The 25,924-nt window shown below is 44.4% G+C and overlaps 1 protein-coding gene across 2 annotated transcripts in view; it reads right to left on the reverse strand.

Annotated features, from left to right (window-relative positions):
- Nucleotides 1-25,924, reverse strand: part of CDYL (chromodomain Y like) — a 152,239-nt gene that overhangs the window by 69,421 nt on the left and 56,894 nt on the right. The gene's annotated exons all lie outside the window — the stretch shown is intronic.

Raw genomic sequence — 25,924 nt, forward strand, 5'->3', positions numbered from 1 at the left:
TCCTTCTATTTTTTATACTGAACGCCGACCGCCTGAGCTGGTTTTCGCGGTCACAACTGGACCACAGTGCTGGGCATCTCCAGCCTTCTGCCTGGTCATCCTGTCACCAACAGCAGGCGCCCAAGAAACAGCACGGCTGTGGTCCAGGCCGAGCCCTGAGGGTGGCAGCGGCCCGCGCACCGAGGAAACAGGGTCGGTACCAACAGCGTCACTTAGAAGCACTCGGTTAAAATGAAAAAGGTCAGCAGAGGACTTAACGCTTTATTGGTAATAAAATGGTGTAGAACGGTCAAGTTATTTACCTTTAAAACTTGGTTTTAACTAGTGTGAACCAACATCTTTAAAGGAAGATGCTGTCAGTCTTTGAATTTGATGATCAACACATCCCGTATCAAATTTATGAATTTACACAACCTTGGCAAGAAACGTACTGTTATTACCGTGACAAATTCCACTGCCTTAATTGACAACCTAAGTGGAGGTGGGAGAGCGTCTATGACTCGTGGGAACGAACCTGTTTCACATAATGTCCCCCAAGTTATTGGGGAAATACAATCTGTGGCTACCTCTCCAGTCAACAGAGAAACCACCAGCCTGCTTCCCCAGTGGCAGCAGGTGCCTCGTCCCTCGTACACAGAGGCCTGGGCCCCGCGGCAGGCAGCTCTTTAACTAAGGAGACAGGGTCTCCTAGGCCGTTATCAGGGTCTTCAGCAAACTTCTGGCAAAGCTACAGGTTAGGCCAGCTGACACAACGGTGTACCCAGTTCCCTAACATGCCAAAGTAGCAGAAGCTGAGTACAGCTGCAGACACTGGAGGGGAGTGGGGAACACCCTACACCCCAGCATCTGCCCTACTGTCGAAATACCCCCCAAACTCGCCAGTATACCTACCTGGGGTGTAGAGAACGAAAGCCCTGAACTACAGAAAAGCCTAAAGTTAAATGCACATGACTGCCTCCGGGCGACAAGGATTAGGGGAAGGAAAGCCAGGTTTCAGCAGAAGGCGGGTCTCACGCCAGGCAGACCCCGCGTCACAGCAGCGTCAGGCCTGCACGGTGGGCCCTTGTGGCCCAGGCTACAGCGCGGGGAGCTTTCAGAGTGATTTCCTCCCATTCCTCTGCTTGTGAAGAGCTGCGTTTAAGGGTGTGAGTATTTCCATTTAAAACACATGTTTCTGGACAATTCCACGCCACTCAATTTAATGGCGGAAATAACTTAAAAGTCTTAGATACAAGCGGTAAAGAGATTCTCTCTTGACAGCTAACAATGTTGTTTAATAGTTGGTTTCTTTCTAAATCAACTTCCACCCCAGCAGCATGAGGGAGGCTGGACCAGGGCGGCCCATCTTCCTTTCGCCCGTTTCCTTCAAGCTGCACAGGGCTCTGGTCAGGGAGGACAGGTCTCCTCCCCCGACCCCCGTGAACGGCCGGCGCTCCCTGCAGGCCGCCCCCCACGGGCTGCACCGCGTGTGCACTCGGCGGCCACACTCCGCTCGGACACTGAGAGGGGCGGGGACGAGGCACGCACAGGAGACCGGGGCTTGGAAGGGGCCACGTGGGGCCCGACCACGCCACTGCACCGCTGGGCACGAGCGCAGCCACAGGCGCCACGGAAACAATACTTCCGCGCACTGAAGTGAGGGTTTTGTCATTTTCACGTGTCCTAAAATAGGGAACTTCCGATTTTCTTCAACTATTTAAAACCTGTGGAAACCATTCTTCCGGCTGGCCTGCAGGTCGCAGCTCACAACCCCACAGTAGACGGGGAAGGAAGGGCACTCGGGGCGCACGTGCTGCTCTAACTCTCGCGGGGACGTGGCTGCAAGCTGACAACACGTGTGGCTGACACGGGGACACAGACACGAAGTGGCGGGTCTACGAGAGCCACACCGGGCATGGGACACACAGCGTGGGAGGTTCAGACCCCTAACACCAACCTCACACCATTGTACTGGACACCCTAAGCTTACAGCGCTAGAGCCACCTATCCTGCCTGCTGTACCAAGTCCCCACTCACCTCCCAGGGGAGCCACTCAAGGTCCTAACAACCTGCCTGCCTTCTGCCCAAGGGGGCTGTGACCTTCCTCCTTTCACCCTGAGAAACACCGGGCCACGTGCCACCAAACTGGGGAGCACATCCTCCTGCCCAGAGAAGAGTCAGCCATCAGGGGGGCCGTGTCTGGCAGCTGAGTCCACACAGGACCGCGTGGTGAGCAGTCAGTCTGTAACCATCTCCATTTCTCCTCGTCGTCAGGCCACAAAGCGGGGAACCATTTACTGCCAGGCCCACGAGCTGGTCAACACAGCGAGCCATTGATCTCCACGGATTTTCCCCATATCTCACCAAGCGACCCGTGAGGCTTTCATCCTCTCCTCTGAGAAAACCACATCCTTGTCAGTTTCCCATCATCCTAAGCGAAACTCAAGAGCCGTGACGTGTCTGTGATTTCACCCCATCTGCAAGCTATCACGCGAGTCTGCACTGTTTCATAGACGTGGCAAAGGCAAGACCCCTGATCACAGACAGAGGACTCTCTTCCTCAGCAGCTGCAGCAGCCAGAGGACCAGCATCTCCTTGCTCCAGTCCCCACAGGATGACACAGACGGCCAGGTGAGACCCAGGCACACAATGGGTGATGTTACAGGACAGGAAGCCAGTCTTTTATGATGGGCCGCGAGCACGCCTGCCCCGACCTCTGGCAGGAGAAACTATGGCTGTCTTCTAAACAAACATCCTTGGACAGCCCTGAAAGATGTTCAAGGGCGGGGGAGCAGGGGGAGAGGGAAGGAGCAACTGGATGAAGGTGATCAAAGGGCACAGACTTCCAGTTATAAAATGAATAAGTTCCGGCGATGTACAGCATGGCAACTGTAGTTAACGCTGCTCTATGGTATATCTGAAGTTGCTAAGAAAGCAGACACTAAACGTTCTCATCACAAGGAAAAAACACTTCTCTCTTTCTCTTTTAGTCATATGAGATGGTGGATGTGAACTAAACTCATTATGGTGAGCATTTGGCAACATATGTTAAGTCAAGTCATTATACTGTACACCCTAAACTTACATGGTGCTGTGTGTCAATTACATATGATAAAACTTGAAGGAAAAAACGATGTTCATGAATTCAGAGTACATACTGTTAAAAATGAAAATTTCCCAAATGTACCTATAGATACAAGACAATCCCAATAATCATCCCAGCACGATTTTATGTGGAAACTGCTGAGATCCGATCGTTTACGTGGAAAGGCAACAAACCTGAAGAGCAACCCAGAGCAATCCTGAAGAAGAACTGACTGGAAGACTCGTAGAGCCGTACTTCAAGACCCTCTCCCAAGAACCAAGAGATTCCCAACAGTGTGGTACTTACACAGGACGTACAAGGGCATCAGTGGAATAGAGGAGACAGCGAGCCCAGAAGTAGACCCTCACTTAAACTGGCCACATGATTGAGTGAGTGACTGATTTTTGGTGACAAAGGCTTCCAAAGCAATCCACTTGCCTTTTCAATAAATACTGCTGGAATACTGGCTATCCATACGTAAAAAAAGTGAACCACAACCTTATCCCAACTTTACACACAGAAATTAATTCAAGATGTATTTTAGGCCCAATTATAAGTTTTTATATGAAGCTTCCACAGCAAAACACAGGACATCATCTTTGTGACTCAGGCGCAGGCAAAGGTTCTTTAGGTCACAAAAAGCAATAACCATGAAAGAAAGAAAATTAATAAATGAGACTTCATCAAAAAACAATGTCGAGAAAACGTATAAACACGCCACAGATTGGGAGATAATATCCATAAAAAATATCTTCAAGGACTGGTCCCTAAGACTGATAAAGAACTCCTAGAATTCAATAATGAAAGGACCAAAATGTAATTTAAAAGCGGGCAAAGGATTTAAGCACGCATTCCCAAAAGAAGATAGACCAACGGCCAGTACACACATTAAAAAGTGATGAACATCATTGCTCAGGAGGAAATGCCAACTAAATACACAATGAGATACTACTACATACCCATTAGAATGGCTAAAATGAAAACACACCAGGGATGTACCACTGGCATATTCATACAGTGTTGGTAGGATTTTCAAATGGTACAGCCATTTTGGTAAAAGGTCTGACAGCATTTCATAAAACTAAACAAATAACTACACTATGATGCAGCAATTCCAACCTCATTACTTACCCAAAAGGAATGAAAACATACGTCTACAAAAAGACTTGCACAAAACTATTTATAGCAATTCTGTTCATAATGGACCCAAACTAGAAACAGTCCAAGTTTCTGAGCAACTGGACAAACTGTAGTACGTACATATAGTAATCTCAACAAGAAGTCAACTGGTGATACATACAAACACATGGGTGAGTCTCAAAACATCACACTGAATGAAAAAGCCCTACTCAAAAGACTACTCATTGTACGACTCTGTTTAAATGAAAATTCTTGAACAAGCAAAAAAAAAAAAAAAAACCCACCCCGAACTATTATTGAAAAAATACCCAAAAGCAAAGGTTGGTAGGGAATTAACTGGGAGGGGCATCAGTGAACTTTCTAGCTCAATAAGCCTTTGGGTTGCAAAGGTACATGCTTTTGTTAAGGTTGGCAACCTGTATAGTACTTAAGACCTGTGCAGTGCATCGTTAGAAAATGTTACATCATTAACAAATGATGTATAAACAAACATGGAATTCAAGTTCATGAACTGCATGCTAAATGAAGTTTACTAGGGGGAAGTGTCCTGATGTGACCACTTACTATAAACTGTGTCAACAAGCGAGATGGATGGATGGATGGATGGATGGATGGATGGCAGGATGACAAACGGAAGAATCTGCAGGGGGCCTGTGAATGCTCACTGTAAAATCCTTTCGACTTAGATGTTTAAAATTTTCCATAATTAAAAAATGTTGAGGAAAAGTCAATATTTATTCTTGATTTTAAAAACTCAGAAATAAAGGAAGCTACAATAACTACTAGGAAAAATAAGCAAGTTCAGTAAAGTCACAGGATTAATAGTAGTATTAAATAATTAAAATGAAAAATTTTAAATCTCCATTTACAGTATAATCAAAAAGCAAAATATTAGCGATAAATTTAAGCAAAATGTCTAAAACATCTATGCTGAAAATGACAAAACATGGCTGAGAGAAATTAAAGAATACCTATAAACCGAAAGAAACAGCATGTTTATATCGGCGCTCAGTTTTATTTAGTTGTCAATTTTTCCTAAATTGATACACAGATGCAACAGAATCCCAATCAAAAATCCCAAAGCTCTTTTTTATAAATTGACAAATTAACTCTAAGGTTTTGTATGTCAAAGTTAAGAATCTAGAATAGCCAAAACAACATTGAAAGAGAAGCACGAAGTTGGAGGGCTTATATTACCTAACTTTAAGACTTACTATAATGGCTAAAATTCAGACAACAAGAGTAAATGCTGACGAGGATGCAGGACTAGTGGAACTCTCATAGACGCTGGTGTAAAACATTACTGAACAGAAACCCCAATTAAATAGAAGACCAGTAGGGGGAGCTCTCACCCCTGTGACAACAGCCAAGCCCAACAGGAAGAAGAAAGACTACCGTTCTTTCCTGCCAGGACTCAGCCAATGAAAAGTCAGGCTCTGTTTACTAAGCCCGCCCCCTCCCCGTCCCCTCTATAAAAGTGTCTCCTTCCCTTGCCGTGGGGGGACTTGCACATGGTTGCTTCGTATGAGACCCTGAATTGCAATTCTCTGCTGATCCCGAATAAACCCATCTCTGCTGGAGAAAACCTGGCCGTCTATTTGCTTCGGGTCAACACTGGCGAGCATGGAAAATTGTGTGACAGTTCCTTAAACATACACCTACCTCAGCAATTCTACTCCTAGGTATTTACCCAAGAGAACCGGGAACAAACGTCCACAGAAAGACCTGTACGAGAATGTTCACGGCACCTTTATCCTAATGGTCAGAGACTGAGTCGGCCCAGGTGTCCATCAACAGGAAAGCAGATGAACAAGATGAAGTATATTCACACCCTGAACTGCTGCCCACAATGAGACAGCACCAGGACTGACCCCTGCAACATGAGTGAATGTTCATCATCACGGCGCTGAGTCACTGAAACGAGACACAGACCGTACACTACGTGACTCCACTTGTTGGAGGGCCCACCAGAGGCAAAACCAGCCTGTGGTGAGAAATCAGAGCGGGGAGTCTGTGGATGGGGTTGGGGGGCACAAGGAGACTGAAGCGGTGAAAATGCTCCATCTCTGTCAAGATGGTAGTTACAGCAGTGAACACATCTGTCAAAACTACCGCACACTTAACATCTACGCACTTTCTGTATGTAAGTCACACCTCACTCAGCAAACTCAACAGAAAAACTCCTAAGCAGCTCTGAGACTGGAATGAACCAGGGGATGAAGAGATGCTCCTGGCAGATGACATCTAAACCGGAGCTGGGTCGTCAGAGACCTGCGTCCTCCCTGAGGGCCAAGCCCCCTGCAGCACACGACCCAGCGGTTCCCCTGGCCACAGTGCTGGGGAGCCGAGTGCCAAAGCCCAGCGAGGTGGGCTGGAATGGAAACACGGAGAACGTGTGATAAATGTAAAAACAGGACCAGCACAAAGTAAGACTGACAAGCTGTGGAAAGTATGGACCAAGAGGCTACTCGTCTTACCGCATTAAAACCTCTTTTAAAGGTACAACAGAGCAGGGCAAGAACTGTGAGTAAGCAATTCATGATAGAAAGTACAAGCCACCACCACCCCATGAATAAGGTTTAACTCACCAAAGGGAGACACCACTTTCCATCTGGAAGGCTCACGAGGGTGAGGAAACAGCCTGACTACTGAAGGTGGGAGCTGTGTTATGTTATGGAGGGCGATTCAACAAAGAACATCGAAAGGTTTAAAACACTCTTACTCTGTATTCGAGAATTCAGCTGAGGAATACACTCAAGGAAATAACCGAGTGGATGCTCAAAGACGGTGGCAGGTGCAAATGGAGAGAAGGTGCGGAGAAATCCAGGAGCCTGGAGAAGGCACCCGCTCCACTGCTCGGAGCCTCGCTCCCCCTCACACGCGTAACCATAGGCACAGAGTATCAGTTCTGAATTCCTTCAGTAGTGACTGAATTCTGCCCTATTATATGTTCATCAATTTATTCTTGAAGCAGGCTGGTAAAATGAAAGGATAAAAATTTTCAACGGCCATGTTTTCCAAAGTGTTAAACGCTAAGTGAACTTTCTAACCCAAAACAAAAGAGAAATGTTATGATTTAGGTTATCAGCAAACGTGGATTTCCATCTGCCCCATGAAAAATGCACAGAACGGTACCATCGTTATTCCCGTTTCCTCCTTCCATGAGACCGCCAGCTACTCGAGCAGTGATATGCCTCTCGGTATATAAGCAGGAAGGTAGGGAGACGGTATATATTGTTACTGCCTCCCTTCTCAATACGTGACCAGAAATTCTACATGCATACACATTAAATGGATCCTGTTTGCTAAAAGTCCTAACACTCACCCTCTCCATCCACTTTCTCTTACATGACTTAAACAAGTAAAAATGGATTCACGCTGTTTAAAGGGTAAAAGGCGCTTAGAAATTTCACCAGTAAGTCACATTTCTGGCATTTGGTTCTGAATAAGAGTAGGATGGTATCTGGTACCAATGAAACCCCTTGCTTCTTGCATACTTGACAGACAAATCGCAAACAGTCAAATCTATGTATGTGTATTGTATAAACAAGGGTGAATCAGAACTTCTCCCGCACAGCTGCTACAACTGAAAAACTACAAAAACATATTTCATAACAACTATATTTTTCTTTAGATACCTCAAAATAGAAAAAAGCATTTGTTACTTTTCATTGACAACACAAACCAAAAAGGCCAAATAGAGAGCTTGAAGAAATAATAAATTCCTGTTCTGAGTCAGAATGCTTTACTGTCTGGCTTTATGAAATGGATGGAGACAAAGATGGAATTGTTCAGGAAGTGAGAACAGATAAACTAGGATTTCTGACTTCGAGAATTTTCTTTTTAGCTCTATTTTCATAACAAAATAGCAAAGTTAGAAGCTACGGTCCTACAGGCAAGGTTCCATATATCTACAATTATAAAAACTTGGCCAACGTATTCACTTTTAAACCTCAGTGTTCCACAAAGAAAGCCAAACCTAAATACCAAGACACGCCAAAATTAAGTTAAACAAGAACGTACCATACCAGGCGCACACGAAAGACGCGGTAAAGTGACGTTTGTGACAGACTTCACCGATGCCGTTTGATGAGAATCTTTCTCATGAATGACAAGCTGACTCACGCAGAGAGTACCTTTGTGTGGAAAACCCCCCAAGTGCTCTGCGAACAGGAATGAGTACATCCACCAGGGGAATAACACCCACTCTGGGGTGAAATGTGGCTGTTCTACAGCCCATGCAAATGCACTTGCACACACAGACTCAGACCGATGGCAAACAAATCATTTAGGAGCCAGGATACAATTGCTTTTGGCCAGAAAATCAAATCTCAGCTCCTGCGTGGAGATGCGGGATTGAGGCCACGAAGGTGATCCTCCACCGTCATCTGTCCCAACTCCACGGAGGGACGCTAGGGGGCAGCGCAGAGGCGGAACGGGAACCCATTTCTTCCATGGAAACAGGAACCTTAGGGACAGTGGGAGCCCGAGCAGCGGTGCAGAGTAGTCTTTGTGGGAAAGCGCCCCTCTATTTCCTCCAGATGCCATCTCGGGGAGAACGCCTGGGGCGGAGAGGCACTGCCAAATGCGATTTCTACACAGAGCCCCGGCGACATGGAGACGGCCATGGAAGTGCTAAGTGGGGTCAGTATGTGCAGACTCTAAGTCTGACGAACCAGCTCGGAGATCTGCCAGGTAGGAAGCTCTGATCGAGACCCTGAGGGTCTGTAAGATGCACCCTGAGAATCCATCTGAAGCAGATGGATGCTAAAACCCAGTTCTGCTAAGCACACTCACCAACTCCACCAATACGTACCAAGTCCCTGTGACACGTCAGGTCTCTGCTTTTTCTGAGGTTAGAGGAAGAAACAAAAACAGTATTGCTTTCCTCTATTTTGGAAGTTATACTCAAGTGAAAGGAGTCAGACAAATTAATAAATGTGAAATACATTAAATATATGTAATTGCTAAGAAGAGAAAAACCCCAGGAAGAGGACAGGGTAACGGCAGAGAGCTTGGTCAGGAGGAGCTGAGCAAGGACACCCAGAAGGGCGTCCAGCCAGAGCGCACGGCTGATCCAAACCCAGAGGGCAGGGGTGAGCCTGGAGTGCGAGAGGAACAGGAGGCAGGAGGCGGAGGGCTCGAGTGGAGGTGACAGGGGAAAACGGAAAAGACGAGGTCAAGGAGGCCGGGGGCAGGGGGAGAGTTAAACTGAGTGCCTGTAGCCAAGCTTTATTCGGGGTTTGCTCTCAGTAAGACGGAAGCCGGGCAACGGCTCTGGGCACAAGAATGGCGTCTGCTTTGCATTTCAGAATCACAACTCCAGCGACTTTGTGGAATTAAGAACGGGCAGGCGACTGTGACGACCTCAGCAAGAGGAGGTGTGACTTGGACTCTAGGGTGGTGGAGGTGGAAGACATGCTGAGAAGTGGCTGGATTTGGGGTCTATTTTAATGGGGTGCTGATAAGATTTCCTGATGGACTGAATGCAGGATAGGAGAGAAAAATGAAGAATGAAAGCTAACCAAGATATTTGGCCTGAGTAACTGGAAAGATGGAGTTGACATTTACTGGGATGTGAGAAGATACAAGAGTTCAGTTTTAAACACATTAAGAGGAGACGTGGAAGAGGCCATGTGACTCACACATCTGGAATTTGGGCTAAAGATAGAAATTTGGAATTTGTAGGCATTATAAGTGATTAAATCCATGAGATCATGAAGGGAGTTAAGTATGGATAAAGAGAAGGAGTTTGGGGACTGGGCCCTGAGAGACACAAACATTTAGAAGAGGGAACGAACAGGAGAACCCAGCAGAGATTGCAAAGAGCAGGAGTGACACTGGAGGAGGCCTTGGAAGCAGCCCCCAGAAGCCAGGTGCCCTAAAGGGGGCTCAGTCATTACGTCTAATGATCCTACTAGATCAAATTAGACCCGGAAGAGAGGAAAGAAGAGGTTGACAAATCCTTTCCACTGAAAAAACAACTATAAAACTTGGCAAAGTTGAAGAACAACTACTTCAGGGCCCCGGAATTCCGACAAAAGGCAACCAGTAGATTGACAAGCATTTACTCATGAAAGCCCACTGAATTCTGAGTAAGAAGAGAGGAAGCTGGTGACCTTGCTGCCTGAGGCTGTCTCCCACCACGGCTCTGACACACTGGTGGCTCTACCATTGTGGGGCTAGCCTGGAAAGCCTGCAGCTTAGCCGTCAAGGGGACTGACTTGATCTGAAGCAGAGGGCAGAAAGCCCATGCCGGGAAAGGGCTGCAGCTCTCCCAGCCAGAGGCTGAGGTCCCAGCAGTGGTGACTGACAGTGGAGGAAACAGGCAGAAATTTATAGGGAGAGTCTGGAAATGAGACAGCCATTGAGGGGAGAGATGACCGCTCCACACACCCCACATACAGTGGACACTCAAGGGGGCTAGCACAGAGCAAACCCAGTGCAGCCCTGAAAGCTGTCTGAGCTTTGAATGCAACAGAAACACAAACCCAGTGCAGAGAGTGGAAGCCTTATGGGCTCAAGGTGTCTGACCATGACCTCTGACCAAAACTTGACTCACTAACTACACAGACACAGGAGTGACCTCTAGCAAGTCAGGCCGAAAATCAAGGTAAAAACTGGGATGGAGGGAGCTGAGCAGAGCAATCCGCGGCCACACACCTAGGGCCACAAGGTTCCTTGGATTACATCCAGGCAAGTGACTTAAAACACGCACACGCTTGCAAAACAAAAGCAACAACAAAAAACTCAGGGAAAAAGTTAAAATTCTGAAATACACATAAAACACCAGGAAAGTATGAGTCATACTCAGGAAATAAAACAATGAAAACTGTCTCTCAGTTTACTCATAGCTTGGATTTAGCAGAAAAAGACTTCAGGTCAACCCTTACAAATACATTCAAAAAAACTGGATTAAAAAAAAAAAAGACTCCATCTTTAAAGAATTCAAGGAAAACATGATGAAAATTATTCAAATAGGAAATAACAAAGAAATAGACCCTACCAAAATAGAACAAAAATTCTAGAGGTGAAAAACACAGTAAGTGAAATACAAAATTCACTAGATGGACTCAACAGCAGATTTGGGAAGGGAGAAGAATCAGTGAAATTTTCGAGAGACTGATAGACTTTACCCAAACTGAAGAACAGCGAGAAAAAATATTAAGAGGACATATATAATAAAGAGGACATAAAGAGAGAGAAGGCAGAAAAAAAGATACTTTAAGAAATATGGCTGAAAACATTCCAAATATGATGAAAAGCAATTATTGACAGATTCAAGAAGCTCGACAAAGCCCAATTAATATAAATCCAAGGAGATCCTTAGTTAGAGATACAGTTGTTAAAACCTTTGGAAGCTAAAGACAGAGAAAATCTTGAAACCAGTAGAAAAATAACAAGTTAACATATACAGGGGAACAACAATACAATTAATGGTTGCCTTTTCATCAGAAACAATGGAAAGTAAAAAGCAGGAGAATGACATATTCAAAGCACTGAAAGAAAACCAACCAAGAATTCTATATCCAGCTAAACTATCCTTTAAAAATGAAGGTAAAATAAAAACATTCCCAAATAAATGATACTGAGAAAACACATGGCCAGCAAAGCTGCCCGATAAAAAACACCAAAGGAAGTTCTCAAGTTAAAAGAAAATGATTCCAGGCAGTAATGCAAAAGCAGGGGAAGAAAGGAAGAGCAGTGGGGGCAGTAAATATGTGGGTACACATAAAGACTGGTTGAATACTGTTTCTTTTTCCTTCTCAATTTCTTAAATGAAACAAGATTATACACAGCAAAAATTATAGCACTGTACATGCTTGACAATTTAGATATAATGTGTATAACTATATCACAAAGGAAGGGGGAGAAAAGAGAGATATACTGGAGTAGAGGTGATACATTGACTTGAATTAAGGTAATATTAACCTGAAGTACATTGTGATAAATTAAAATGCCTATCATAATCCTTAGAGCAATCACTGAGAAAATAATTCAAATATATCATTTTTAAAAAATCACAGAAATTAATATGATAAAGGCAAAAAATGTTTAACATAAAAGAAAGCAGGAAAGAAGAAACAAGAACAAAAACAATGAGATAAACAGAAAACTAGCAAACTGACAAAGCAAAACTATTCCAATAATTACATGAGAAATGAAAGAACTAAATACTCCCAACAAAGAGCAGAGAATGGCAGAACAGATTTAACAAAGCAGCTATATGCTCTACAAGAGACTCAAGTTTAGATTCAAAGATACAAATAGGATAAGAGTAGAAGGACAGAAAAGATATACCATGCCCAGAGTAGCCACTTGAGAGTGACTATATTCATATTAGACAAAACAGACTTTCAGCCAAGAAATCTCATTAGAGACAGAGAGGAACACTCCATAATGATAAAAAGGTCAATATTTCAGGAAGATACAATGACTATAAATGTATGCATATACCTAAAAGAGCCCCAATATATGAAGCAAAGCCTGACAGAAATGAAAGGTGAAATAGACAAGCCTACATTTACAGTTGAAGATTTCAAAATAATACCATCAATAACTGATAGAATAAAACAGAAAATCAGCAATGATACAGAAACCTTGATTGCTATCATCCAACTCACCCTCCCTGACATTTACAGAACACTGCATCCTGTAACAGCAGAATACACATTCTTTTCAAGTGTACACACAACATTTACCACCACAGACCATATTCTAGGCCATAAAACAAGTTTCAGTTAATCTGAAAGGATTCAAGACATACAAAGAGATCCTGACCTAGACACATCATAGTCAAACTATCAAAACCTGAAGACAAAGAGAAAACTTGTTCAATGACCACAAGGAATTAAATTAGAAACCGACAATTTTGAAAAATTTCCAAAACTTGCCATTAAACAACACACTTCTAAATATTTCCCACTGGAATTCCCTGGCGGTCCAGTGGTTAAGACTCCACGCTTCCACTGCAGGGGGCACGGGCTCGATCCCTGATCAGGGAAGTTCGGCATGCTGTGTGGTTTGACCAAAAAAAAAAAAAGTTAAATATTTCCCACTGGTCAAAGAAAAAAAGTACAGGAGAAATTAGAAAGCATTTGGAAGTAAATGAAAATGAAAACGTATCAAAATTTATGGGATGCAGTTGAAGTAGTGCTTAGAGGAAATTTTATAGCATTAAACACGTATTCAGAAAAGAAGTAAAGAAGTTAAAAAAAAATCAATAATCTAAGCTTTCCACCTTGGGAAACAAGAACATAAGAGCAAATTAAACCCAAAGCAAGCAGAAGGTAGTAAGTAATGAAGATCTGAGCAGAAATCAATGCAACAGCAAAACAACAAAACCACCCAGAAAAATAATAAAACCAAAAGTTGGTTTGAAAAGATCAACAAACCTGATAAACCGTTAGCTAGCCTGACCACAAAAAGAAGAGAGAGCACACAAATTATCAACAGAAATCAAAGGGGGACATCGCTATCCACGTGGCAGAAATGTAAAGGACAAGGAAGCGGTACGTAACATGAACAACCCTATGCTAACAAATTAGGCAACTTTGATGAAATGGAGACATGCCTAGGAAAATATCAGTTATCACAATGGACCCCAGAAGAAACGGAAAATCTATACAGATTTACAAGTAAACAAATACACTCGGTCATTTAAAGTCCTCCCACAAAGAAAAGTACAGGCTCAGATGGCTTCACTCATGAAATGTACAAAATACTTAATGAAGAAAAAAAGAATACTATACAAACACTGTCAGAGAATAGGAAAGACCACTTCTCAAATCATTCTGTGAGGCCAGTATTACTCTGACAGCAAAGCCGAACAAGGACATCCCAAAAACAAAAGTAAATTTTAAAAAACCCTACAGAACAGTATTTCCCATAAGCACAGACACAAAAATCCCAAGCCAAGTTCACCAACATGTAAATAGGGTTATACCCCATGTCCAAGTAGGATCTCTCCCAAAAATGCAAGGTCGGTGTCACATCTGAAAATCAATTAATGTAACACCTTATTAATATAGACTAAAAGCTACACGATCATCTTGACGGTCACAGATAAAGCATTTGACAAAATATAAATTTATGACCAAAACTCTTAAACTAGAAATAGAAACTTTCTCAACTGGATAAGGAAATCTACAAAACCCTACAGCTACTATCACACTTAATGTGAAAGGCTGAAGACATTCCCCTAAATATCCTAGAAACTATAAGCAAGATGTTAGTTCTCAGCACCCCTACTGACCGTCACACTATAGGTTCTACATAGCCCCAAAAGGCAAACACATATAGATCGGAAAGAAAGAAAAACTGTCTTTATTTGCAAATGATATGATGCAGGGAAAAACTAAGGAATCTACAAAGTAACTGTGAGAACTAACAGGTGGGTTTAGCTAGCTTGAAAGATACAAGACCAACATATAAAAATCTTGTATTTCTATATAAGAGCAATGGATAATCCAAAAGTGAAAATAAGAAATAAGAAAGCAATTCCATTCAACATATCAAAAAGAATAACATACTTGGGAATCAACTTAATGAAAGAAGTTCAAGAGTTTTACACTGAAAACTTCAAAATGTTACTGGATGAAATGAAAGCTCTAAATAAATAGGGCCCGTGGGCTTCTGTTTGCAGGAACTGGGTAGATCTGTGAAGTGGTGGGTCCTGACATGCCTGGTTGGGGAGACAACTGGTACTCAGGGTGTGTCCCCACAGGGTAGGCGCTGGGAGAGGAGAGTTTAAGGCTGGGGATTAAGGTGATATGAAAGACTCTCTAATACTTTATATGCACATACAACGTGGTGTGGGGTTATGGTGCTGCTTGAAATGTGTGACTAGTTGCTAAGTGCAGGGCTACTGATTCTGGAAGAGCAAGCCATGGTGCTCTGCAACCTTAAATGTTTCTTCAGACCCTTTGTCTCCAGATGTCTTCTCACGGATCAGATCCACAAGCAACACTCTGGGGCAGAAGAACGCCCCACATCAGTACCAACAGTTAGGGTCACTCAGAAGACAAGCATAAAGCACGCAAGCACAAGTCTGGCGGTAAAACTGGGGAATAACGTCATTCGATTTTATAAAACCAGCATGTTGACACAGGCGCAGAACTTGTCCATTCACCAGCCTTAAATTTTCTCTTTGAGGTGAATTCATCTGAGTTTGCTTACTTAGTTTGCCAACTTCAGGACCGAAGCCAACAGCACCGTAAGACTGGCTCTTGCTCTAATAGCACAGAGGATATATTCTCAAAGGGACCAAAAGAGAGTCCGAGTATTTTCATTTTCGCTTACGTCCAGGAACCATTCCTGGCTGTGGAACCCTGCTTTCCCATTATCCACCCCTTAGCCCTCGTACCAACGACGTACTGGCGTATAACTTTCTGGTTGCAAACAGACTTATACACCCAGCGCTTGCTTTTCAATAATGTTTTAAAGTCTGTATTTCATAAGGAGTATTTTCTACCAGAGAGACTGTCCTTGCTTCATGTGAAAGCAATGCTTTCTCTGGCCTCCCCAACAGAAACATTTCAATTACACAAAAAAGTAGGGGAAAAAAGAGAGAATTGTCTGTATTCTGCTTGACCACCTAGCTAATCAACCCTAACATATTGCCATAACTGATTTGGGTATTTCTAAATAAAAAAGCAGTAAGATACAGTTGAAACCCACTGAGTACCCCCAGTCTTCAGAGGTAACCACTACTCCAAATCTGATGTTTATCATTCTCACATGTCTTTGAAAAAGTGTACTACTTAACATGTGTGTATATCTAAGTAACACAGAGTATCATCTTGCATGGTTTCAAACTCTATAAATTTTCATCAATGTTTTTGAAAGAAATCCATCTTCATACATGTAGATCTAGCTCACTCATTTTAAAGGCTATATAATATTCCACAGCATAAATGATACACTCATCCACTTATCCATTCTCATGCTGATGGACATCAGTTGCTCCCAATTTTTCTCTATTAGAAACAATAATGCTGCAAATATCCTTGTTACTTTGGCTAAATTCAATTTTTTTCTTTATGGCTTTTGGTCTTAATGTCTTGCTTTAAAAAATCATTCCCTTCCCCAGAATCATATAGTCTTTTACTACACAAGGAAATGACTTCTGTACAGTGTGTGGTAGGGAATTTAATTTTGTTTCTTTCTCACATGGATAACCAAATATCCTAACACCATGACCTAAAGAGCCAATCCTTTCCGTACTAATTTGTAACCTTAATTGTCAATGAACAAGTTTCTACATATGACTCACACTTTTATGTTCTGTTTGCTCCCAACAGCAATATCATACTGTCTATAATTGTTGGCACACAACTGTCTGTAGTTTTCTTATTTTTAAAACACTTTGTACCTGTAGATAAGCCATCCTGTTCACTCCAGCTGCTATTGGTCTTAATCATCTTTTCTCATTCTTCATAAATTCTGCCACATTTTGTGTCTTTTCAAAGGATTAACCTTGGGACTTGCATCCTTGCTGGGGGGTTACTTTCTACTCTCGTCTTTATCATCCCTTGTTTTTCTTTGACTTGATTCTGCTGCTTTTAACTTCTACGTTGGGTACTTCACTCGTTCCAAAATTTTTGATAACCATTCATTTCTAGGTGCTCTCTTAATTCCATTATGATTCCTTCATTAAACTATAAGTTATTTAGAAATTTTTCAAATTTTCAAAAAGCACAAAATCAGAAATTCAGCTTCTAATTTAATAAGTTATGATCATAGTAATGACATACCAACACCACCAAGTTATTTGCTGCTTTGCGGCTTACAGTGTGGGTAGTGCTGAACTACGCCTCTTATGTTTCAGAAGAACATATCTTCTTATTAAAGGCAGGGTTTTTAAAGTTCGTGGGCTCAGAAAAAACTCTAGCTATGCAAATCTTACCTTCTAATTTATCTTTGTTCAATCTACTAGTTACTTACGGAGGAGTCATTTAACAGTTCTCACTGCCTCTAGACCTGAAATTACATCAGCTTTGTCTTACATATGTTGAAGCTATGTTACCAAAAGCAAACAAGTTTAAGATTACTTTAACTTCACTGAGAATTGTTCTTTTTATCACTATAGAATGACCATATTTTGCCTTAAAATTGTATGTGTATTCAATCTGACAATCTGTGACTTTTAACTGACACATAATCCTTTTAACTTATCGTGATTGCAGATGTAGTTGTACGCGCATTTATTTTGACCATGTCATTCTATTTACCCTTGCTTTTTCTTGCTTGTCCCTTCCCCCCTCTGATAATTTGTGTATTTTAGTGGTTACCCTTACAGCTTTAACATGCTTACCTGTTCTATTAAAATCTAAAGCGATTTCCTCCCTCCCCAAAAATAAAAGGACAGAAGAAACCATTACTCCTGATCACCTATCCTCTTGTTGTCGCTACGGATTTTAGGTGTATGTAATTTATTATGACCAAATTTCTCAACATGACTATTACTGCTTTATACAACGGACATGTGTTTACCCATTTCCAGTTTCTTTGCTGACCAATCTTTTTTACTTCATGTCTTTCTGGGTTCAATGTCTTCTTTTTGAAGAGCTCTTTTTTTTTTGCGGTACGCGGGCCTCTCACTGTTGTGGCCCCTCCCGTTGCGGAGCACAGGCTCCGGACGCGCAGGCTCAGTGGCCACGGCTCACGGGCCCAGCCGCTCCACGGCATGTGGGATCTTCCCGGACCGGGGCACGCACCCGCGTCCCCTGCATCGGCAGGCGGACTCTCATCCACTGCGCCACCAGGGAAGCCCTGAAGAGCTCCTTTTGATGGTCCTTAGCAACAGTCTCCCATTGGTAAGCATCTCAGCTCCTGTCTGAAAGCGGCCATTTCGCTTCGTCTCTTGAACACGATTTCGCATTAGGAGAGATTCGAGGTTGGCAGCTACTTCCTCAGCTCCGTCTCCTGCCTTCAGTGACACTGCCAGAGCCAGCTGTCGGTGTCACCACGGGGCTGTCTTAGGTCACCTGTCTCTGTCCCACTGTGCTTTTAAGACCTTCTCCTTGGCCTTCACTGTTCCACAGTTTATTTCTAGGTCTGGACCCAGTTTCGCTCAGGTTTTAGTGAGCTTCGATCTGGGGACTTTTTTAAAATCAATAATGATACTTTCTAGCCATTAGCTTTTCCAATACTCCTTTCTCCCGTCTCTCTGTTCTATCTTCTGACTTAAGTTGGACCTTCTCCGGCGGGAGACAAAGCCTTGGGGGCCCACATGAGGCAATGTCCCAACACAGACATTAAAAACCAAGTCAGTCTGAGATCAGCTTCTGCATTAAACATTTGTTTTACATACCCATAACAACTTGCAAAAGCATACTATTCTCCTGACTAATTCACGGGTTTGTGACACAAAACGGCTTTCTGGGAACGGCTCTGCTTAACCTCACACCCGTGGGAAATACCACTTGCATCAGGAAAGGGCCTCACGAAAGCCGGGCTCACCTGTGGAAGTTGCCACTAAAAGGAACATCGAGCCATGCCCGGTGCTGCTACGTCCTCTGGGAAGCTCATCTTGGTGAGTGTGAAGCTGAGTGACGTTTGCTAATTCAAAAACAACGAGGAAGCGCTTGGCTCTGCTCTTCCTATTTTTGCCAAGAAGTAGGGGAAGATGTTCTTAATAAAGCAGTCCATCTGAAAAGATCTCGTGCTCAAACCATCAGCTGCTGATGAGCTGGGAGGAGCTGCCAGGTCTTTAGCACCAAGTCAAACCAGAGAGCTGCCACAGATGATCTCAAAAATTACTGCTGCAGAATTTCTCTTTGAAGCTATAAATGATGAAATGGTCTAGGAATTATAAACTAAGGATGAGCACATTAAACAACTGTCCTGAAGGGAAAACTCTGCATACGGAGCGTGCTGCGGGATGGCAGACACTCGAATGTATTAACAGAATGCCTGGGGGGCAGGGTAGGAGACACTTTGGGATCCTTGTTCATTAGACCATGTTTACAGCTCTAAGCTGACTTTGTTGCACGGCATACTGTTTTAATGGATATAACACTTATTATTTACTGTGTTTTTTTTTTTTTTTTCCTTTTTGCGGTACGCGGGCCTCTCACTCCTGCGGCCTCTCCCGTTGCGGAGCACAGGCTCCGGACGCGCAGGCTCAGCGGCCATGGCTCACGGGCCCAGCCGCTCCGCGGCATGTGGGATCCTCCCGGACCGGGGCACGAACCCGTGTCCCCTGCATCGGCAGGCGGACTCTCAACCACTGCGCCACCAGGGAAGCCCTTGCTGTGGGTTTTATGTTTATGTGGCTATAGAGTAAAATAATTAGGGCGAGCTGTCACCAGGAGGAGCTGGTGTCTTATTCATGGACGGGCTTAAGGCCTGCTGTACAGGCTTAAATCAAAATCAGAGTCAACTCCTCCTCAAAAGGCCCAACACATCAACACTTAACATTTCTTTCAAAGCTGGTACATACGGACCGTACCAGTGGATCAGATGTAATTACAGAGAAGGGGGACTTTCTACTTTTCACCCTGTACTGCTTTGTTTGTTTAACACGAGATGTTGGGCTTCCCTGGTGGTGCAGTGGTTAAGAGTCCGCCTGCCAAGGCAGGGGACACGGGTTCGAGCCCTGGTGCGGGAAGATCCCACATACCGCGGAGCAACGAAGCCCCTGCGCCACAACTACTGAAGCCCGCGTGCCTGGAGCCCGTGCTCCGCAACAAGAGAAGCCACCGCAGTGAGAAGCCCCTGCTCACCGCAACTAGAGAAAGCCCGTGCACGGCAACAAAGACCCAACACAGCCCAAAAAAAAAAAAAAAAAAAAAATTAAAATAAACATGAGATGCTAAAACAACAAAAGACCAGGCACACACAGACCTGCCTGGTAACTCACTGAGGGCTGGCGACACACCAACCCTCAATGAGGAGTTCTGGGGCCGCCTCCTCCCCCCGGCACAGCCTGGCCCTGAGACGACTACACCAGGCCAGCCCCATGTGCACCTCTGTGCCTCACTGAGGGCTGGCTATCCAGCACTCTGATCATTTCTTGCTCCTGGTTACTTTCTTGTTTATTACCAGGGCTATGAATTTCTAAGAATGCTGTTGTGATTTAAGAGCGAATATATACTTTGTGTTGGCCGCTGGATTTGAAGGAGATGGTCAAGATAACCAGATTCGCAGGTCCTTGCGACCCAGGTGCTCAAAGGTTTGTAAGTACAGAAGTAGAACTGCTTGGGGATGAATCAGCACCAGGGAGCCACTCTGTGCTCAGCAGACCAAACCCAACTTCACAGTTCTCGAGGACACCAAGTTTTCAAGAAGCACCCCTATAAAATTTAAAATACCTTCATAATATTTTAATATATTACTGCCATAATATAGCAGTAGGTCTACTAATGAAAACATATCTTTAGACATCACATTACACAAAGCATGGGCTATGTCTTAAGGTGTAGGTTTCCACTTCCTACCCTCCAAGTCTCCTCCCATGACTCGAGAAGAGCTAGGCCTGATGCACTGGTCCTCGAAGGCATCTGAAGTAGGGGAGAAGAGCTCAAACACCGCCAAGCCCCAGCTCCGTTACACGGGTGACCACAGAAACCACCTAGCGCTGGGCCACGCACCAACCCTCAGTAAGGAGTTCTGGGGCCGCCTCCTCCCCCCGGCACAGCCTGGCCTGAGACAACTAGGCCAGCGCCACGTGCACCTCTGTGCCTCTCAGGCCCAGTGCACACCTTGAGGATGCCCATCAAGGTATCACTGGACAAGCTGTAAACAGAACTAGAAGGAATACACACGTGCTCCCAGAACATTCTGCTAATAGCGCTGCATTTTCCACGAGTACTTGTATGTTTTAAATTGTTTTATATTTTTAGATCCTCTGCATCAGAGAAACAAAAAACTGCTGTTAATGAATCAGTCCCCCTTCTCTCTGCTATTCCGATTCTCGGTAACAAGCTCCTAGCTGGAAACTCAGGACCCGTATGCTAACACCTGCATGCTACAGTACCATGAGCCACTAACATAGGCCCCAACACAGCACTGGGGGGAACGGGGGGCGGGGGGCGGAAGAGGGAGGTCAAGAGAGGCGATGCAAATCGTAAGCCATCACACACGAAAGCTGTGGTCCCAAAGAAGAAGAAACAGGAAGCGTGAACTTGTTTATGAAGCTTCTTATAAATTATGTCTGTGTCCACAGAAGTTCTCCCGTCAGCCTGGCCCCGAGCCGGCTGTCCAGAACTTGTTTGCTACCCACAGTCAGCGTGCGGTGTTGAGAGGAACAGGGAAGCCGGACACGGAAGGAGTGGTGCTCACGGCGGTTACTCTTATTCAGCAAACTTACGTTTTAAAAGCTCTGTAACTGGGGGGCAGCTAACAAAACTCTCTCCTGAACAAGGCGGAGAGGCCCTACAATGCAAGTTTGCAGAACCAGCGCTAATCAAAATAACCTTATTATCTGATAGCGACATCCACAGTAAAACTGTCCTTTTTGTAATAATCCCAGAACAGGCAGCCACCATGAAATCAAGCTCCCCTTCCAGGAAGCATGAGTGTGGTAAAGAGGCAGGAGAGCTCTGGCGACCAGCACCGGCTCTGCCAGGGACGGTGGCAGGTACGTGACCCCACCCGTGTCCTCATCTGCAACGCGACTGAGGGGCTGAGAAGGGTAAACCAAGTGTATCCCACAGCGAGCAAGGCGCCCAGAGCACTGCAGACCTGCAATACACGACAGCCAGGGACCCAGGGGGACCAGAATCCGGGAAAGACTAAAGTGGAAGCACTCAGCTCACAGGACTGAGCTCACATCTGCAAGAGAATCACTCTGACATCATAAAAGGGAATAGGTTTGCTCCAGAAACAGACTCACAGACACAGAAAACAAAATTATGGGTACCCAAGGGGAGGGGTGGGGGCAGGGTAAATGAGGACTTTGGGATTAACAGATACACACTATTGTACATAAAACAGATACTCAACAAGGACCTACTGTATAGCACAGGGAACTATATTTAATGTCTTGTAGTAACCTTTAACGGAAAGGAATCTGAAAAAATATATGTATGTATAACTGACTCACTTTGCTGTACGCCTGAAACTAACCTTGTAAATCAACAATACTTCAACTAAAAAAAAAAGTTTGTTCCACTGAACACGCTTTCTACTGTGAGACTCACTGCAAACATCATGAAACGGACACCATTAAAAGTATAACAAGACACTACAGCAGCCATCAAACCAAACAAAAACCTTACCACAAACGAGGCTTCGGGAAACAACCTTATCAGTAAAGTGTGTACAAATGGACTCTAACTGGAGGACTGCTCTGAAGGTCGTGTAACAGATGACGACTCGGGAATATGCCCAGAAGGGTCTAAGGACAGCAAGTAACTGACATGTAACACACTATTATACATAGTTGGGAATTAGCACGTACCCCGTGCTTCTTTGGCAATGGCTATTCAAGTTCTTTACACATATTAACTCATTTAATTCTTCCAAAATGCTGCAGGATAAATCGTATCTATTACCCCCTTTTACAGAGGCAGTGAGCAGTCCTAATTCAAACCCAGGCAGCCAGTCTAAACTCCCCACCTTCACGCTGACTTCAGTCTATATATAAACGCTGAGAGAATTACAGCATATCCTTGAATTTAAAACAAAAAAAAAACCAAAAAAAGCAGGTCACAGAAAAACATGCCTGTTTACACACTCCAACAAGGGGGGTGGTCCACAGACGGTGGCGTGCACCCCTTGGGCTCCAGGTGGTCTTGACGGCCTACTCGGTCCTCAGGCTCAGCAGGGTAGCTGGCAACAGTGGCACCTGCCCCCAAGGGTCGCTGAGAGAGGGAACTGATGTGCGTGGGTATGAAGCATGTTGGTGCCTAGACTTATATTAGCCATTATTACATACAAAAGGAGATAACAGGGAAGAAGGATCGATGAAACAAACAGTGGTTTGGGTCTGACTCAGGTTTTATTTGAGTTTCCCATCCTCAATGTAACTTACTCACTGCTTGAATTTCCTATGTAAGCATGGTTTTTCTTTTTCTGTTTATTTACTTTTTTATTTTATTTGGTTGCACTGGGCCTTAGCTGCAGCTTGCTGGCTCCTTAGTTACAGCACGTGGGCTCCTTAGTTGTGGCTCACGGGCTCCTTAGTTGTGGCATGAGAACTCTTAGTTGCGGCATGCACGTGGGATCTAGTTCCCTGACCAGGGATCCCCTGCATTGGGAGCTCGGAGTCTTATCCCCTGCGCCACCAGGGACGTCCCAAGCATGGTTTTCTTAAAGACAAAAATCAAAGCTGTTTCTATCTGAGGGAAGAATAAAGTCTCGCTTTGGACAAGAAGCTTATTTTGAGATAACAGGAGTCAGCAAAGACAGTGAAGGAGGGTCCCAGTTGGAATTTTTTGCACTAAAAATCAGCACAACTTAGACGGTCAGGAAGAGCAGTGAAAGATGCAAAGGGACCTTGACCTGGTGCAAAACGCACGAGAGTTAAGTAGTCGGGACGAGATGACTCGGGAAGTGGGCAAAGCGCTGGAGTGGATGGATGCACATCCACATCTTTGGACCACACTGCTTCACCGGACAGGTGGGCTCTCTTCTAAACAGGCACGATGAGAAGTATCGACAGAAGCCAACTGACTCTCTTCAGAGAGATTCAAGGTCAAGGGGAAGCAGCAACTCAGACTTGCCGTGAAGTCAGAGGAAGGGCTCGGGACAACCTCAATTCAACAGGACTTTCTGAGAAGCAAATGGCAAGAAAGAAAATTCTTGAATCCAATGACAGATTTTACTGAAATGGACGGAAGGAATCAATAAATAAGTGAAATGTGGCACACAAGTCACCCCCCAGGATTTACCAATCATGAGACTTCGAGAGCATTCATCCACATCAAATGGGCAACACAAAATGTCTGAACGTGCTGCCCTGTTTTAAAGGAACTTCAAGGGCCAACAATGCTGCAGAGAAGGTCTAAGGTTTGCTAAAGGGAGAGGTAGCAGGGAAGGGTGGGGACCAGAAAAGGTTAAAAGTCCACTGGACCTGTTTTTCAAGCATCTTTAGCCCAAGTAAATAAGTCCTCCCCTGGAGTAAGATTTACAACAGCTTTTAACTTAAGTATCTAGATTCACATATGTGTAACTACTTTATACATACAAAATTTTACCATGATAAATTTGAATACTTCTTAGATACTACTGGGGAGAAGAATGTTGCTTTTTGAGTATAAAATTTTACTTTTCTAAAAAGTTCTGGAGATGGATGGTAGCGATGGCTGCATAACAACGTGAATGTACTTAAGGTCACTGAACCGTATGCTTAAAAATGGTCAAGATGGGGTTTCCCTGGTGGTGCAGTGGATGAGAGTCCGCCTGCCGATGCATGGGACGCAGGTTCGTGCCCCGGTCCGGGAAGATCCCACATGCCGCGGAGTGGCTGGGCCCGTGAGCCATGGCCGCTGAGCCTGCGCGTCCAGAGCCTGTGCTCTGCAACGGGAGAGGCCACGGCAGTGAGAGGCCCGTGTACCGCAAAACAAAAACAAAAACAAAAACAAAAACAAAAACCAACTATGTCTGAACAGGACACACTCCAATACTGAACCTGACCACGATAAAGCAAGCGTCCTAAATCCTGGCAACTCTGCACGCTGGGAGTTATATTTTTTTAATTGCAGGTGGAGACTCATTACTGTGTCGTAAAGTCAATTCCGCTAGATGACCTTCTATAACGTAAAACAGAACAGAGGGTGTTGCCTATAGTAGGGTTAATGTTCTTTGAAACTTTTTGTTTTATATACTTAAATATGTGGAAGTAGGTTGTAACGTAAAATATATTTCTACTAACTCTGGGTTGTGGTCAAGAAAACCTTTGAGAAAAAGGGTCCACAAAGAGCTTTCAGGAGGCTCTGTGACTCCCCTGGCCCTCCCCCTGCCCCCAGGGAAAAGAAGCTTTGTGGAGAAATTCTGGGGGCACACGTGTATCATCTTCTCGGTGGAGAGCCCATGGCTTTTTGGTAGATTCCAGAAGGGATCCATGGCTTAAATAGGTTAAAAACTGCTGACATAAGAGGGCACTGATAGAGAAAAAGGTAAATTCTCTCTTACTTTACATCAAAGGGTTCGATATTGGGCTTTCAGTGGTACTTTCTTGAGAATCCATTACGAATCAATTAATTTATATAAACCATTCTTCAATCTATGTAGTTAATCCAAAATCCTAAGCTTCATATCCATGAAATAATTACTTTCTTTCATTTAATCTTAAACCAACCTTGCCTGGACACAGACTAGGTCTAGAATGCCAGTATTTGGTCAATAAGCTCCCATTTACCCTCTCTACGTATTTTATGGTTGCCACCAGGTCTGGTCAAGTTCCTGTCCATTACCAAGGGCCTCACTGAACTTACCCTTCCCTTAATCTTCGCTAGCTCTTAAGACAAGTGACCAAGAGTATGGGCCAGACATAAGTCAGTGTAGGGGAGCTTCAGGCTTACACCCCTCCCTGCTCCCAACACCCGGGGGACATGCGGACCGGGGCTGGGGGGAAGGGAAGGGGCGTTGACAGTCTGCCTGGTGCTGTCGCCGACGGCGCAGAACTTAAGTGCGTAAATGCTACAGGGGACAAGCCCCCACCTGCCGGTCCTGGAACCTCTTTCTGCTCACAGCCGGCCACGAGACTATCCAGGCTTTGAGCCCCGGTGCTTAGCCGCTCACCGTTAGACAACACTGACCACGTCGGAAGAC

This window comes from Orcinus orca, chromosome 10, assembly GCF_937001465.1.
Source record: "Orcinus orca chromosome 10, mOrcOrc1.1, whole genome shotgun sequence".
Lineage (NCBI taxonomy): Eukaryota > Metazoa > Chordata > Mammalia > Artiodactyla > Delphinidae > Orcinus > Orcinus orca.